This window comes from Triticum aestivum, chromosome 1B (genome assembly GCF_018294505.1).
Source record: "Triticum aestivum cultivar Chinese Spring chromosome 1B, IWGSC CS RefSeq v2.1, whole genome shotgun sequence".
NCBI classification, from domain to species: Eukaryota; Viridiplantae; Streptophyta; class Magnoliopsida; order Poales; family Poaceae; genus Triticum; species Triticum aestivum.
The window spans coordinates 613,885,605-613,903,110 of record NC_057795.1 but is presented as its reverse complement, the minus strand read 5'-3'; positions in this window follow the sequence as shown (position 1 = coordinate 613,903,110).

Sequence of the window (17,506 nt, the reverse complement as noted above, 5' to 3'; positions counted from 1 at the left end):
GGTAGGTCGTGGTCTACACCCACGTCGGCTTTCGCTTGAAGTCTGCCGAGCACATGTCGTGTGCAGACGCTAAGTGGTGGAAACATGTATGAAGAAGTACACCCCTGCAGGGTTAACATCATCTATTCGAATAGACGTGTCCGCGGAAAAGGACTTCTGGGTTGCTTATATCAGTTCATAGACAAGTGAAAGTGGATACTTTAAAATGCGCAAGATAAGCGTGAGTGCTATGGATGGCGTTCTCGTAGGGGGACGGGAGCGAATCCATAGTGGTGTATTGATATGGTGAATATGTGGACTCGTGTGCGCCACCTCAAAAGAGTCGCTTGCAGTCGTAGTTTAGGATAGCCACCGAGTCAAAGCTGGCTTGCTGCAGTTAAACCCCACCATCCCCTTGTTGAAAATGATGCATATGTAGTTAGTTCTGATGTAAGTCTTGCTGGGTACATTTGTACTCACGTTTGCCTATTTTATGTTTTTGCAGAGAGACTTCAGTCTCACTAGTAGTTCCACGTGGACTTCGACGTTTAGCTTGTTACCTCAGCTACGATCTTGTGCCCTCGGCAGGATCTGATAGATAGTCAGGCTTCTCAGCCTTTTTCATTTATAGATGTCTGTACCCAGACATGATAGCTTCCGCTTGTGCTTTGATTTGTATGCTCTGAATGTTGGGTCATGAGACCCCTGTTTGTAATATCTCGCTCCTCGGAGCCTATTGAATAAATTACTTGAGTCGTAGAGTCATGTTGTGATGCCATGTTGTGTTTGCACATATCGAGCATATTGTGTGTATGTTATTAAAATGCTTGGTATGTGTGGGATCTGACTATCTAGTTGTTTATCTTTAGTAGCCTCTCTTATCGGGAAATGTCTCCTAGTGTTTCCACCGAGCCATGGTAGCTTGCTACTGCTCCGGAACACTTAGGCTGGCCGGCATGTGTCCTTCTTCGATCCTGTGTCTGTCCCTTCGGGGAAATGTCACGCGATGAATACCGGAGTCCTGTTAGCCCGCTACAGCCCGGTTCACCGGAGTCCTGCTAGCCCAGTGCTACAGCCTGGATTCACTCGCTGATGACCGACACGTTCGATGCTGGGTCATGGATGCCTGTCCCTGTAAGTCTGTGCCACTTTGGGTTTACGACTAGCCATGTCAGCCCGGGCTCCTTATCATATGGATGCTAGCGACACTGTCATATACGTGTGACAAAAGGCGCAAACGGTCCCGGGCTAAGGTAAGGCGACACCCGTGGGAATACCGTGCGTGAGGCCGCAAAGTGATATGAGGTGTTACATGCTAGATCGATGTGGCATTGAGTCGGGGTCCTGACATAAGTATCGAGTTGTAATTGTTGAGTTGTAAGAAAAATAAAAGTGTGATGATCATCATTATTAGAGCATTGTCCTAGTGAGGAAAGGATGATGGAGACTATGATTCCCCCATAAGTCGGGATGAGACTCCGGACGAAAAAAAGAGTGGCCATAAAAAAGAAGAAGAAAGGCCAAATAAAATAAAAAAATGAGAGAAAAAGAGAGAAGGGACAATGCCACTATCCTTTTACCACACTTGTGCTCCAAAGTAGCACCATGATCTTCATGATAGAGAGTCTCATATGTTGTCACTTCCATATACAAGTGGGAATTTTTCATTATAGAACTTGGCTTGTATATTCCAATGATGGGCTTCCTCAAAAGTGCCCTAGGTCTTCGTGAGCAAGCAAGTTGGATGCACACCCACTTAGTTTCTTTTGTTGAGCTTTCATATACTTATAGCTCTAGTGCATCCATTGCATGGCAATCCCTACTCACTCACATTGATATCTATTAATGGGCATCTCCATAGTCCGTTGATATGCCTAGTTGATGTTAGACTATCTTCTCCTTTTTTGTCTTCTCCACAACCACCATTCTATTCCACCTATAGTGCTATGTCCATGGCTCACGCTCATGTATTGCGTGAAAGTTGAATTTTTTTGAGATTACTAAAGTATGAAACAATTGCTTGGCTCGTCATCGGGGTTGTGCATGATTAAATACTTTGTGTGATGAAGATAGAGCTTAGCCAGACTATATGATTTTGTAGGGATAATATTCTTTAACCATGCTATTTTGAAAAGACATGATTGCTTTGATTTGTATGCTTGAAGTATTATTACTTTTATGTTAATATGAACCTTTGTCTTGAATCTTTCGGATCTGAATATTCATGCCACAATTAAGAAGATTTACATTGAAATTATGCCAAAGTATCACTCCGCATCAAAAATTCTTTTTTATCATTTACCTACTCGAGGACAAGCAAGAATTAAGCTTGGGGATGCTTGATACATCTCCAATGTATCTATAATTTTTGATTGCTCCATGCTACTTTATCTACTGTTTTAGGCAATATTGGGCTTTATTATCCACTTTTATATTATTTTTGGGACTAACCTATTAACCAGAGGCTCAGCCCAGATTTGCTGTTTTATGCCTATTTCAGTGTTTCGAGGAAAAGGAATATCAGACGGAGTCAAAACGGAACGAAATCAACTGGAGAAGTTATTTTTGGAAGGAAAGCCACCCGATGGACTTGGAGTGCACGTGAGGAGATACGGGAGGTGCTCATGAGGGTGGGGGGTGCGCCCCCTGCCTCGTGGGGCCCCCGTAGCTCCACCGACGTACCCCTTGCACCCATATATACCTAAGTACCCTAAAACTTCCAGAGGAGAAGATAGATCGGGAGTTCCGCCGCCGCAAGCCTCCAGAGCCACGAAAAACCAATCGGGACCCTGTTCCGGCACCCTGCCGGAGGGGGGAACCATCACCGGTGGCCATCTTCATCATCCCGACGCTATCCATGACGAGGAGGGAGTAGTTCACCCTTGAGGCTGAGGGTATGTACTAGTAGCTATGTGTTTGATCTCTCTCTCTCTCTCTCTCTCTCGGGTTCTCTCTCGTGTTCCCTCTATGGCACGATCTTGATGTATCCCGAGCTTTGTTATTGTAGTTGGATCTTATGATGTTTCTCCCCCTCTACTCTCTTGTGATGAATTGAGTTTCCCCTTTGAAGTTATCTTATCGGATTGAGTCTTTTATGAGAACACTTGATGTATGTATTGCCGTGATTATCTGTGGTGACAATGGGATATCATGTGCCACTTGATGTATGTTTTGGTGATCAACTTGCGGGTTTCGTGACACTGGGAACCTAAGCATAGGGGTTGGCACATGTTCTTGACTCTCCGGTAGAAGCTTTGGGGCACTCTTTGAAGTACTTTTATATTGGTTGGATGAATCTGAGATTGTGTGACGCATATCGTATAATCATGCCCACGGATACTTGAGGTGACAATGGAGTATCTAGGTGACATCAGGGTTTTGGTTGATTTGTGTCTTAAGGTGTTATTCTAGTACGAACTCTTTTATAGATCGATCCAAAAGAATAACTTTGAGGTGGTTTCGTACCCTACCATAAGCTCTACGTTTGTTCTCCGCTATTAGTGGCTTTTGAGGGACTCTTTGTTGCATGTTGAGGGCTTGTTATATGATCTATCTATGTTATTATTGTTGAGAGAACTTGCGCTAGTGAAAGTATGAACCCTAGGCCTTGTTTCCTATCATTGCAATACCGTTTACGCTCACTTTTACCACTTGTTACCTTGCTGTTTTTACAATTTCAGATTACAAATACCTTTATCTACTATCCATATTGCACTTGTATCACCATCTCTTCGCTGAAGTAGTGCACCTATACAATTTACCATTGTATTGGGTGTGTTGGGGACACAAGAGACTATTTTTTATTTGGCTGCAGGGTTGTTTGAGAGAGACCATCTTCATCCTACGCCTCCTACGGATTGATAAACCTTAGGTCATCCACTTGAGGGAAATTTGCTACTGTCCTACAAACCTGTGCACTTGCAGGCCCAACAACGTCTATAAGAAGAAGGTTGTGTAGTAGACATCAAGCTCTTTTCTGGCGCCGTTGCCGGGGAGGCTAGGTAAAGGGTACTCACACTCCGTCAACTAAGCTCTTTTCTGGCGAGGTGAGTGCTTGAAGGTATATCTTTAGATCTTGCAATTGAATCTTTTTGTTTCTTGTTTTATCACTAGTTTAGTTTATAAAAGAAAACTACAAAAAAATGGAATTAAGTTTGTCTCATGCGCTTCATCTTTTTAATATCTTTCGTGAGAATGGTGGAAAGGAAAATTGTGCTCAAGTGCTAGAAGAAGAAATCTATAAAATGTTTTGCACTAAATCTTTGAATGATGAGCATGATTGTAATGTTGTTAGTATGAATTCCTTGAATACCATGATGCTAATGATATGCAAAGCCACAAGCTTGGGGAAGCTATGTTTGATGAATATGATATTTTTAGTCCCCCATGTTTTGATGAGAATATTTATTATGATGAAAGCATGCCTCCTGTTTATGATGATTATATTGATGAAAGTGGGTTTGGAAGAGTGTCAACTTTAGGAAGTATTGATCCCACTATTTTGGAGGATGTTGAATCTTATTGTCATGAACATGAAAGTGGATTTGGAAGAGTGTCAACTTTATTTAGTGATGATTCCACTATTTTGGAAGAGGTTCCAATTGATTATGAGAACAAAGTTGCTATCTATGATGATTATTGTGATGACTTGTATGCTATTAGGATAATGATAACCATGAAACTTGTCATCATGATTTTAGTTTTCAATTGGATTATGCCTCACATGATAATTATTTTGTTGAGTTTGCTCCCACTACTATTCATGAGAAGAATTTTGCTGATGTGGAGAGTAGTAAATTTTCTATGCTTGTAGATCATGAAAAGAATGATTTGGGTGCTGGTTATATTGTTGAATTCATTCATGATGCTACTGAAAATTATTATGAGGGAGGAATATATGCTTGTAGGAATTGCAATAATGTCAAGTTTCCTCCCTATGTGTTGAAAATCTTGAAGTTATGCTTGTTTTGCCATCCTATGCTAGTTGATTATTGTTCCCATAAGTTGTTTCCTCACAAAATCCCTATGCATAGGAAGTGGGTTAGGCTTAAATGTGCTAGTCATATTCTTCATGATGCTCCCGTTATGTTTCAATTCTTATCTTTTATGTGAGCATCATTGTCATCATCATGCCTAGCTAAAAAGGCATTAAAGAAAAGCGCTTGTTGGGAGACAACCCAATATTTACCCTTACTATTTTTGTGTGTCCACATGGTTATGCTACTGTATTAATCATGTCTTATAGCTTTTGTTTCAATAAAGTGCCAAGTAGAACCTTTGGGAAGACTTTGGTGAAGTTTATATGATCTTGCTGTAGAAAACAGAAACTTTTGCTCTCACGAGAATAGCTGCCATTTTTTACTGAAGAGTGCTTTTAGATTGATTCTTTTTTCAGATTATTAATAGACAAATTACTCAGGTCCAGCAATTTATTTCATAATTTTTGGGATTCCAGAAGTATACGTTTTATACAGATTACTACAGACTGTTCTGTTTTTGACAGATTCTATTTTCATTGTGTTGTTTGCTTATTTTGATGCATCTATGGCTAGTATTAAGTGGTCTGAACCATAGATAAGTTGGAATACAGTAGGCTTTAAACCAATATGAATTTATAATGAGTTCATTACAGTACCTAAGTGGTGGTTTTACTTTCTTATACTAACGGAGCTTACGAGTTTTGTGTTGAGTTTTGTGTGGTTGAAGTTTTCAAGTTTTGGGTAAAGATTTGATGGACTATGGAATAAGGAGTGGCAAGAGCCTAAACTTGGGGATGCCCAAGGCACTCCAAGGTAGTATTCAAGGACAACCAAGCAACTAAGCTTGGGGATGCCCCGGATGGCATCCCCTCTTTCGTCTTCTTTCATCGGTAACTTTACTTGGAGCTATATTTTTATTCGCCACATGATATGTGTTTTGCTTGGAGCGTCATTTTATTTTGCTAGTTTTTGCTTGCTGTTAGTTAGAATAATGTTTTTCATCTTTAGTTTCAATAAAAAAAATCAAGGATAGCCTTTGCCATGCTTATTTTGCTAGTATACATGTTGCTGTTTGAAAAACAGAAAGTTTACCGCTGTTGCAAAAATTCCCTAGAAACATCAGAGAATGGTATAACGTTGAATATTTTTGCATATTAAGCTCTGATAAATTTATCACAGTGGAAATTTTAGTTCATAACTTTTGGAGTCAGGGAAGTATTGTTACTCTTGCATTCTTTACAGACTGTACTGTTTTGGCAGATTGCTGTTATGTTTGCATTGTTTGCATATGTTTGCTTGTTTAATGATTCTATTTGAGGATAGGAGTATTAAATATGCAGAGACATTTAGTATTAAATGTTGAATAATAATGTTAGTAATATGTTACAGTAGAAAATGATAAGGTTTTGCATTGGTTTATACTAACCTATCCCACGAGTTCTTGTTGAGTTTGTTGTGAATGAAGCTTTTGATAAGAAATAGAAAAACCATGACATGAGAGGAATTAAGGAGACAAAAAAGCTCAAGCTTGGGGATGCCCAAGGCACCCCAAGATAATATTTCTAGAAGTCTCAAGTATCTAAGCTTGGGGATGCCCCGGTAGGCATCCCACCTTTCTTCTTCAACAACTATCGGTTAGTATCGGTTGAGCCTAAGTTTTTGCTTCTTCACATGAGTGGTGCTATCCTTGCAATGTAGTTTTCTTTAGCTTTGCTTGCTGTTTGAATAAAGTATAAAGATCTGAAATTATTTAATGGGAGAGTCTTCACATAGTTACATAATTATTCGACTACTCATTGATCTTCACTTATATCTTTCGGAGTAGTTTGCCATTTGCTCTAGCGCTTCACTTATATCTTTTAGAGCACAATGGTGGTTTTATTTTGAAGAAATTTATGAACTCTCGTGCTTCGCTTAAATTATTTTGAGAGTCTTAATAGCATGGTAATTTGCTTAACATTAATATACTTGGTATTCAAGATATGTGAAACTTTCTTTTGAGTGCGTTGAATACTAAGATAAGTTTGATGCTTGATAATTGTTTTGATATATGGAGGTGATAATATCAAAGCAATGCTAGTTGGGGTGATTATGAATTTAAAGAATGCTTGTGTTGAAGTTTGTGATTCCCGTAGCATGCACGTATGGTGAAACGCTTTGTGATGAAGTCGGAGCACAATTTTATTTATTGATTGTCTTCCTTATGAGTGGCAGTCGGGGACAAGCGATGGTCTTTTCCTACAAATCTACCCCCCTAGGAGTATGTGTTTAGTGCTTTGGTTTTTGATGACTTCTAAATTTTTGCAACAAGTGCATGAGTTCTTTTGATTAATGTTGAGTCCATGGATTATACGCACTCTCACCCTTCCACCATTGCTAGCCTCTCTAATACCGCGCACTTTTCGCCGGTATCATACACCCACCATATACCTTCCTCAAAACAGCCACCATACCTACCTATCATGGCATTTCCATAGCCATTCGAGATATATTGCCATGCAACTTTCCACCGTTCCGTTCATATGACATACATTACTTTTGTCATATTGCTTTTTGCATGAACATGTAGTTGACATTGTATTTGTGGCAAGGCCACCTTCATAATTCTTTCATAGATGTCGCTCTTGATTCACTGCATATCACGGTACACCGCCGGAGGCATTCATATAGAGTCATATTTTGTTCTAAGTATCGAGTTGTAATTGTTGAGTTGTAAGAAAAATAAAAGTGTGATGATCATCATTATTAGAGCATTGTCCTAGTGAGGAAAGGATGATGGAGACTATGATTCCCCCATAAGTCGGGATGAGACTCCGGACGAAAAAAAGAGTGGCCATAAAAAAAAGAAGAAAGGCCAAATAAAATAAAAAAAATGAGAGAAAAAGAGAGAAGGGACAATGCCACTATCCTTTTACCACACTTGTGCTCCAAAGTAGCACCATGATCTTCATGATAGAGAGTCTCATATGTTGTCACTTCCATATACAAGTGGGAATTTTTCATTATAGAACTTGGCTTGTATATTCCAATGATGGGCTTCCTCAAAAGTTCCCTAGGTCTTCGTGAGCAAGCAAGTTGGATGCACACCCACTTAGTTTCTTTTGTTGAGCTTTCATATACTTATAGCTCTAGTGCATCCATTGCATGGCAATCCCTACTCACTCACATTGATATCTATTAATGGGCATCTCCATAGTCCGTTGATACGCCTAGTTGATGTTAGACTATCTTCTCCTTTTTTGTCTTCTCCACAACCACCATTCTATTCCACCTATAGTGCTATGTCCATGGCTCACGCTCATGTATTGCGTGAAAGTTGAATTTTTTAGAGATTACTAAAGTATGAAAAAATTGCTTGGCTCGTCATCGGGGTTGTGCATGATTAAATACTTTGTGTGATGAAGATAGAGCTTAGCCAGACTATACGATTTTGTAGGGATAATATTCTTTAACCATGCTATTTTGAGAAGACATGATTGCTTTGATTTGTATGCTTGAAGTATTATTACTTTTATGTTAATATGAACCTTTGTCTTGAATCTTTCGGATCTGAATATTCATGCCACAATTAAGAAGATTTACATTGAAATTATGCCAAAGTATCACTCCGCATCAAAAATTCTTTTTTATCATTTACCTACTCGAGGACAAGCAGGAATTAAGCTTGGGGATGCTTGATACGTCTCCAATGTATCTATAATTTTTGATTGCTCCATGCTACTTTATCTACTGTTTTAGGCAATATTGGGCTTTATTATCCACTTTTATATTATTTTTGGGACTAACCTATTAACCAGAGGCTCAGCCCAGATTTGCTGTTTTATGCCTATTTCAGTGTTTCGAGGAAAAGGAATATCAGACGGAGTCAAAACGGAACGAAATCAACTGGAGAAGTTATTTTTGGAAGGAAAGCCACCCGATGGACTTGGAGTGCATGTGAGGAGAGACGGGAGGTGCTCACGAGGGTGGGGGGCGCGCCCCCTGCCTCGTGGGGCCCCCGTAGCTCCACCGACGTACCCCTTGCACCCATATATACCTACGTACCCTAAAACTTCCAAAGGAGAAGATAGATCGGGAGTTCCGCCGCCGCAAGCCTCCAGAGCCACGAAAAACCAATCGGGACCCTGTTCCGGCACCCTGCCGGAGGGGGGAACCATCACCGGTGGCCATCTTCATCATCTCGACGCTATCCATGACGAGGAGGGAGTAGTTCACCCTTGAGGCTGAGGGTATGTACTAGTAGCTATGTGTATGATCTCTCTCTCTCTCTCGTGTTCTCTCTCGTGTTCCCTCTATGGCACGATCTTGATGTATCCCGAGCTTTGCTATTGTAGTTGGATCTTATGATGTTTCCCCCCCTCTACTCTCTTGTGATGAATTGAGTTTCCCCTTTGAAATTATCTTATCGGATTGGGTCTTTTATGAGAACACTTGATGTATGTCTTGCCGTGATTATCTGTGGTGACAATGGGATATCATGTGCCACTTGATGTATTTTTTGGTGATCAACTTGCGGGTTTCGTGACATTGGGAACCTAAGCATAGGGGTTGGCACACGTTCTTGACTCTCCGGTAGTAGCTTTGGGGCACTCTTTGAAGTACTTTTATGTTGGTTGGATGAATCTAAGATTGTGTGACGCATATCGTATAATCATGCCCACGGATACTTGAGGTGACAATGGAGTATCTAGGTGACATTAGGGTTTTGGTTGATTTGTGTCTTAAGGTGTTATTCTAGTACGAACTCTTTTATAGATCGATCCGAAAGAATAACTTTGAGGTGGTTTCATACCCTACCATAATCTCTACGTTTGTTCTCCACTACTAGTTGCTTTGGAGTGACTCTTTGTTGCATGTTGAGGGCTTGTTATATGATCTATCTATGTTATTATTGTTAAGAGAACTTGCGCTAGTGAAAGTATGAACCCTAGGCCTTGTTTCCTATCATTGCAATACCGTTTACGCTCACTTTTACCACTTGTTACCTTGCTGTTTTTACAATTTCAGATTACACATACCTTTATCTACCATCCATATTGCACTTGTATCACCATCTCTTCGCCGAACTAGTGCACCTATACAATTTACCATTGTATTGGGTGTGTTGGGGACACAAGAGACTCTTTGTTATTTGGTTGCAGGGTTGTTTGAGAGAGACCAACTTCATCCTACGCCTCCTACGGATTGATAAACCTTAGGCCATCCACTTGAGGGAAATTTGCTACTGTCCTACAAACCTGTGCACTTGCAGGCCCAACAACGTCTACAAGAAGGTTGTGTAGTAGACATCAATGAACAAGACAATTCCCGAGCTCTTCGCAATGCTAAAGGCTGCGGAGGTAGAAATCAAGAAGGAGCATCAAGTGTTGATGGTCAACAAGACCACCAATTTCAAGAAAAAGGGTAAAGGGAAGAAGAAGGGGAACTTCAAGAAGAACGACAAACAAGTTGCTGCTCAAGAGAAGAAACCCAAGTCTGGACCTAAGCCTGAGACTAAGTGCTTCTACTGCAAATAGACTGGCCACTAGAAGCGGAACTGCCCCAAGTATTTGGCGGATAAGAAGGATGGCAAGGTGAACAAAGGTATATGTGATTGATGTGTACCTTACCAGAGCTCGCAGTAGCACCTGGGTTTTTTATACTGGTTCTGTTGCTAATATTTGCAACTCGAAATAGGGACTACGAATTAAGCTAAGACTGGCTAAGGACAAGGTGACGATGCGCGTGGGAAATGGTTCCAAAGTCGATGTGATCGCCATCAGCATGCTACCTCTACATCTACCTTCGGGATTAGTTTTAGACCTGAATAATTGTTATTTGGTGCCAGCGTTGAGCATGAACATTATATCTGGATCTTGTTTGATGCGAGACAGTTATTCATTTAAATTTGAGAATAATGGTTGTTCTATTTATATGAATAATATCTTTTATGGTCATGCACCCTTGAAGAGTGGTCTATTTTTGTTGAATCCCGATAGTAGTGATACACATATTCATAATGTTGAAGCCAAAAGATGCAGAGTTGATAATGATAGTGCGACTTATTTGTGGCAGTGCCGTTTGGGTCATATTGGTGTAAAGCGCATGAAGAAACTCCATACAGATGGACTTTTGGAATCACTTGATTATGAATCACTTGGTACTTGCGAACCATGCCTCATGGGCAAGATGACTAAAACGCCATTCTCCGAAACTATGGAGCGAGCAATAGATTTATTGGAAATCATACATACTGATGTATGTGGTCCAATGAATATCGAAGCTCGCGGCGGGAATCGTTATCTTCTCACCTTCACAGATGATTTGAGCATATATGGGTATATCTACTTAATGAAACATAAGTCTGAAACATTTGAAAAGTTCAAAGAATTTCAGAGTGAAGTGGAAAATCATCGTAACAAGAAAATAAAGTTTCTATGATCTGATCATGGAGGAGAATATTTGAGTTACGAGTTTGGACTACATTTGAAACAATGCGGAATAGTTTCGCAACTCACGCCACCCGGAACACCACAACGTAATGGTGTGTCTGAATGTCGTAATCGTACTTTACTAGATATGGTGCGATCTATGATGTCTCTTACTGATTTACCGCTATTGTTTTGGGGTTATGCTTTAGAGACGGCTGCATTCACGTTAAATAGGGCACCATTAAAATCCGTTGAGACAACGCCTTATGAACTATGGTTTGGCAAGAAACCAAAGTTGCCGTTTCTTAAAGTTTGGGGCTGCGATGCTTATGTGAAAAAGCTTCAACCTGATAATCTTGAACCCAAATTGCAGAAATGTGTCTTCATAGGATACCCAAAGGAAACTGTTGGGTACACCTTCTATCACAGATCCGAAGGCAAGACATTCGTTGCTAAGAAAGGATCCTTTCTAGAGAAGGAGTTTCTCTCGAAAGAAGTGAGTGGGAGGAAAGTAGAACTTGATGAGGTAACTGTACCTGCTCCCTTATTGGAAAATAGTTCATCACAGAAACTGGTTCCTGTGACGACTACACCAATTAGTGAGTAAGCTAATGATATTGATCATGAAACTTCAGTTCAAGTTACTACCGAACCTCGTAGGTCAACCAGAGTAAGATCCGCACCAGAGTGGTACGGTAATCCTATTCTGGAGGTCATGTTACTTGACCATGGCGAACCTACGAACCATGAGGAAGCGATGATGAGACCAGATTCCGCAAAATGGCTTGAGGCCATGAAATCTGAGATGGGATCCATGTATGAGAACAAAGTATGGACTTTGGTTGACTTGCCCGATGATCGGCAAGCCATCGAGAATAAATGGATCTTCAAGAAGAAGACTGGCGCTGATGGTAATGTTACTCTCTTCAAAGATCGACTTGTTGTGAAAGGTTTTCGACAAGTTCAAGGGGTTGACTACGATGAGACTTTCTCACCTGTAGCAATGCTTAAGTCTGTCCGAATCATGTTAGCAATTGCCGCATTTTATGATTATGAAATTTGGCAAATGGATGTCAAAACTGCATTCATGAATGGATTTCTGGAAGAAGAGTTGTATATGATACAACCAGAAGGTTTTGTCAATCCAAAAGGTGCTAACAAAGTGTGCAAGCTCCAGTGATCCATTTATGGACTGGTGCAAGCCTCTCGGAGTTGGAATAAATGCTTTGATAGTGTGATCAAAGCATATGTATTTACAAGAAAGTGAGTGGGAGCTCTGTAGCATCTCTAATATTATATTTGGATGACATATTTTTGATTGGAAATGATATAGAATTTCTAGATAGCATAAAAGTATACTTGAATACGAGTTTTTCAATGAAAGACCTCGGTGAAGCTGCTTATATATTGGGCATCAAGATCTATAGAGATAGATCAAGACGCTTAATTGGACTTTCACAAAGTACATACCTTGATAAAGTTTTGAAAAAGTTCAAAATTGATCAAGCAAAGAAAGGGTTCTTGCCTGTAATACAAGGTGTGAAGTTGAGTCAGACCCAATGCCCGACCATTGCAGAAGATAGAGAGAAAATGAAAGATGTTCCCTATGCTTCAGCCATAGGCTCTATCATGTATGCAATGCTGTGTACCAGACCTGATGTGTGCCTTGATATTAGTTTAGCAGGGAGGTACCAAAGTAATCCAGGAGTGGATCACCGGACAACGGTCAAGAACATCCCGAAGTACCTGAAAAGGACTAAGGATATGCTTCTCGTTTATGGAGGTGACAAAGAGCTAGTCATAAATGGTTACGTTGATGCAAGCTTTGACACTGATCCGGACGATTCTAAATCGCAAACCCGATACATGTTTATATTGAACGGTGGAGCTGTTAGTTGGTGCAGTTCTAAACAAAGCGTCGTGGCGGGATCTACGTGTGAAGCGGAGTACATAGCTGCTTCAGAAGCAGCAAATGAAGGAGTCTGGATGAAGGAGTTCATATCCGATCTAGGTGTCATACCTAGTGCATCGGGTCCAATGAAAATCTTTTGTGACAATACTGGTGCAATTGCCTTGGCAAAGGAATCCAGATTTCACAAGAGAACCAAGCACATCAAGAGATGCTTCAATTCCATCCGGGACCAAGTCCAGGTGGGATACATAGAGATTTGCAAGATACATAAGGATCTGAATGTTGCAGACCCGTTGACTAAGCCTCTTCCACGAGCAAAACATGATTAGCACCAAGGCTCCATGGGTGTTAGAATCATTATTGTGTAATCTAGATTATTGACTCTAGTGCAAGTGGGAGACTGAAGGAAATATGCCCTAGAGGCAATAATAAAGTTATTATTATTTCCTCATATCATGATAAATGTTTATTATTCATGCTAGAATTGTATTAACCGGAAACATAATACATGTGTGAATACATAGACAAACATAGTGTCACTAGTATGCCTCTACTTGACTAGCTCATTGATAAAAGACGGTTGAGTTTCCTAGCCATATATATGAGTTATCATTTGATCAATGGGATCACATCATTAGAAGAATGATGTGATTGACTTAACCCATTCCGTTAGCTTAGCATTTGATCGTTTAGTATGTTGCTATAGCTTTCTTCATGACTTATACATGTTCCTATGACTATGAGATTATGTAACTCCCGCTTACCGGAGGAACACTTTGTGTTCTACCAAACATCACAACGTAACTGGGTGATTATAAAGGTGCTCTACAGGTGTCTCCGAAGGTACTTATTGAGTTGGCGTATTTCGAGATTAGGATTTGTCACTCCGATTGTCGGAGAGGTATCTCTGGGCCCTCTTGGTAATGCACATCACTATAAGCCTTGCAAGCAATGTAGCTAATAAGTTAGTTGCGGGATGATGCATTACGTAACGAGTAAAGAGACTTGCCAGTAGCGAGATTGAACTAGGTATTGAGATACCGACGATCGAATCTCGGGCAAGTAACATACCGATGACAAAGGGAACAACGTATGTTGTTATGCGGTTTGACCAATAAAGATCTTCGTAGAATATGTGGGAACCAATATGAGCATCCAGGTTCCGCTATTGGTTATTGACCGGAAACGTGTCTCGGTCATGTCTACATAGTTCTCAAACCCGTAGGGTCCGCACGCTTAAAGTTCGATGACGATCGGTATTATGAGTTTTTGTGTTTTGATGTATCGAAGGTAGTTCGGAGTCTCGGATATGATCACAAACATGACAAGGAGTCTCAAAATGGTCGAGACATAAAGATCGATATATTGGATGACTATGTTCGGACACCGGAATGGTTTCGGAAGGTTTCAGACATATACCGGAGAATCGGGAGGTTACCGGAACCTCCCGGGGGGGGGGGTTATTGGGCCTTATGGGCCCAAGTGGAGGCAGAGGAGAGGCGGCCAGCTAGGGGCGCGCGACCCCCCAAGCCCAAACTGAATTGGACTAGGGGGCCGACCCCCCCTTTCCTTCTTCTTCTCCTTCCCTTCCTTCCCCTCTCCTACTAGGACTAGGAAATAGAGGGAAATCCTACTTGGAGTAGGATTGCCCCCCTTGGGTGCGCCTCCTCCTCCTTGGCCGCCCCTCCTCCCCTTGCTCCTTTATATACGGGGGCAAGGGGGCACCTCTAGACACAACAATTGATCATTGATCTCTTAGCCGTGTGCGGTGCCCCCTCCACCATATTCCACCTCGGTAATATCGTAGTGGTGCTTAGGCAAAGCCCTGCATCGGTAGCATCATCAACACCATCATCACGCCGTCCTGCTGACGGAACTCTCCCGCAAAGCTCTGCTGGATCAAAGTTCGTGGGACGTCATCGAGCTGAATGTGTGCTGAACTCGGAGGTGTCGTACATTCGTTACTTGATCGGTCGGATTGTGAAGACGTACGACTACATCAACCGTGTTGTGCTAACACTTCCGCTTTCGGTCTACAAGGGTACCTGGACAACACTCTCCCCTCTCGTTGCTATGCATCACCATGATCTTGCGTGTGCATAGGAATTTTTTTGAAATTACTACGTTCCTCAACACACTTAAATTCTCTGAACCCTGCTCTTTTCATGTATCATCTCAGAACTACAAACCTAGTTAGGGGTAGAGTGCAAGCTATCTTGACTTCAGTTCTTACAAGTTCACAACTACAAAAAAAGTTCTTACAATTTCAGGAAAGTTGCAGGCTTCCACACCGTGATTGTACTAATGGGCGCACACACAATTCCTAACAAACTGTGCTTCCACGTTCGGAGAAAATGTTAAATTAGTAACTCCTGTAAACTTGCTGCAGGTTGGTCGTTCCTGGGGCTGATCACACACCAGAACGCCAAGGAAGCGCTGGCCACGAATTATCGGAATCTCGTGATGTCCCTAGAAAAATACAATGTTTAGGTAGAGTATGTATGCTAAAGATTGGATGCATTCAGGAGTTAACAAGTAAATAAACAGCTCAACTGCATTGTATCAGTGAGAAGTGAACCGTGAACGCACGGGAAGTTAACAGTCTGATCTTAAACATCAATGCCTGTCACCCTGATTTCAGCAAATGGTTTGGTTTATCCATCCCACTGGATAGATTTCTCGTTGAAAAAGTTTTCAAAATTTCTTGGGTTTCAAAATATCCTATGGATATACATGTTCTTTTGAAGGAAGGTTTAAAAATATCCATCAATGCATGTTTGAATTAGACTGGTCCAAAGTGAAATTCAGGGCCTGAATTTGATGCTTTATTGACCATACAATTTTTTTCCCAAAATTTAAATGTTCCTCATTATCTTACACAATAACATGCAGAGTTCACAACACCTCTTCTTTATTTGCCCTCTGCTTGATGTTTTTTTCTTTCAATAGACTGCTCCTCAATTAAAGAGTATCAAATAATATGAAGGTTAAACAAAGCGTTGTAGTACCAGCATTTTTACAATTGTGATGAACATTAGTAAATTGTATCTTGGGAACAATATACTAACCAGAGATATATATCGCCTTTCGCAGCAGTAGTAGGGCTATTCCTGTTGAGAAGGATCAGAGACCATATATATTGACTATTCCTGTTAAAAAGGATTACTGATGCATCAAGAAACTATATACTGACTTGAAAGTATTGTGAAGAGACATATTGCATGCCACCGTGAAAGTCTCAGCTAGTACCTTTTGCAGAACAAACATATTCATATATGCGTTGGCTCTAAAAAACTTCGGTGCCTTTAAATACATATGTAGATAAAGAAATCAAAAGTAGTTTGAAAATGATACGACCACATGTAAATTAACTACGACGATCTCTGATGATACAATGTCTACACCTAGTACAGAATATGCCATAGACGTTTTCCAAGATGTAGATGAATTAGTAGGGACTGCAACTAAGCGAGACATAGTTGTACAAATGGTGAGCAAGAAAAAAAGGAGATATGTTTCTATATTCCCATAAATTAGGACATGAAAGAGCACGCATGCATGGAAGTGGGTTCAACCAAAAATTTAACGGGAACTTGACGGAAGAAGTGACACCAGGGAGAGGTATACGACAAGGAGATCCGATATCCCCATACCTCTTTTTATTCTGTGCTGAAGCTTTCTCTAATATACCGAACAAGAAGGAAGAAGAGGGGGTCTTGTAGGGGGTGAAGGTATGCCCCAATCACTACGAAAAAAGACACATCCGTGACATTTTGGGCCGAACGATTTTTTTTCTGTCATACATATGACACTTCTACGACGATAATTATGAAAAAATCCGGTATCATCATAGATGTGGTGGGCTCCTACTTCTATGACAAAAAATCATGACAAAAAATGGGCTTTTCGTCCTGGGCGGGCCGGAGACGCAGCTGCATGACATTCTTTGGGCCGTCCATGACAGAAAAAACCGTAGTAGAAGCGAGGGGGAGGAAAATTTCGGGGAGTTGCCGCTTACGGTGGGAGGTCGGGGGCCGAGCGATGCACGTTTCTCTCGTACACGTACGCGCGTGTGTGCGAGGCGTTGGCTCTAACTGAACCCGAGCGAGGCGTTGGGCTCTAACTGAACCTGAGTGATTGCACTGCAGGCTACGCGTTACTGAACCCGAGCGATCGATCGATGGCTGTTAACTGAACCCGATGGAGCGATTCCTTTGCTACTGCTG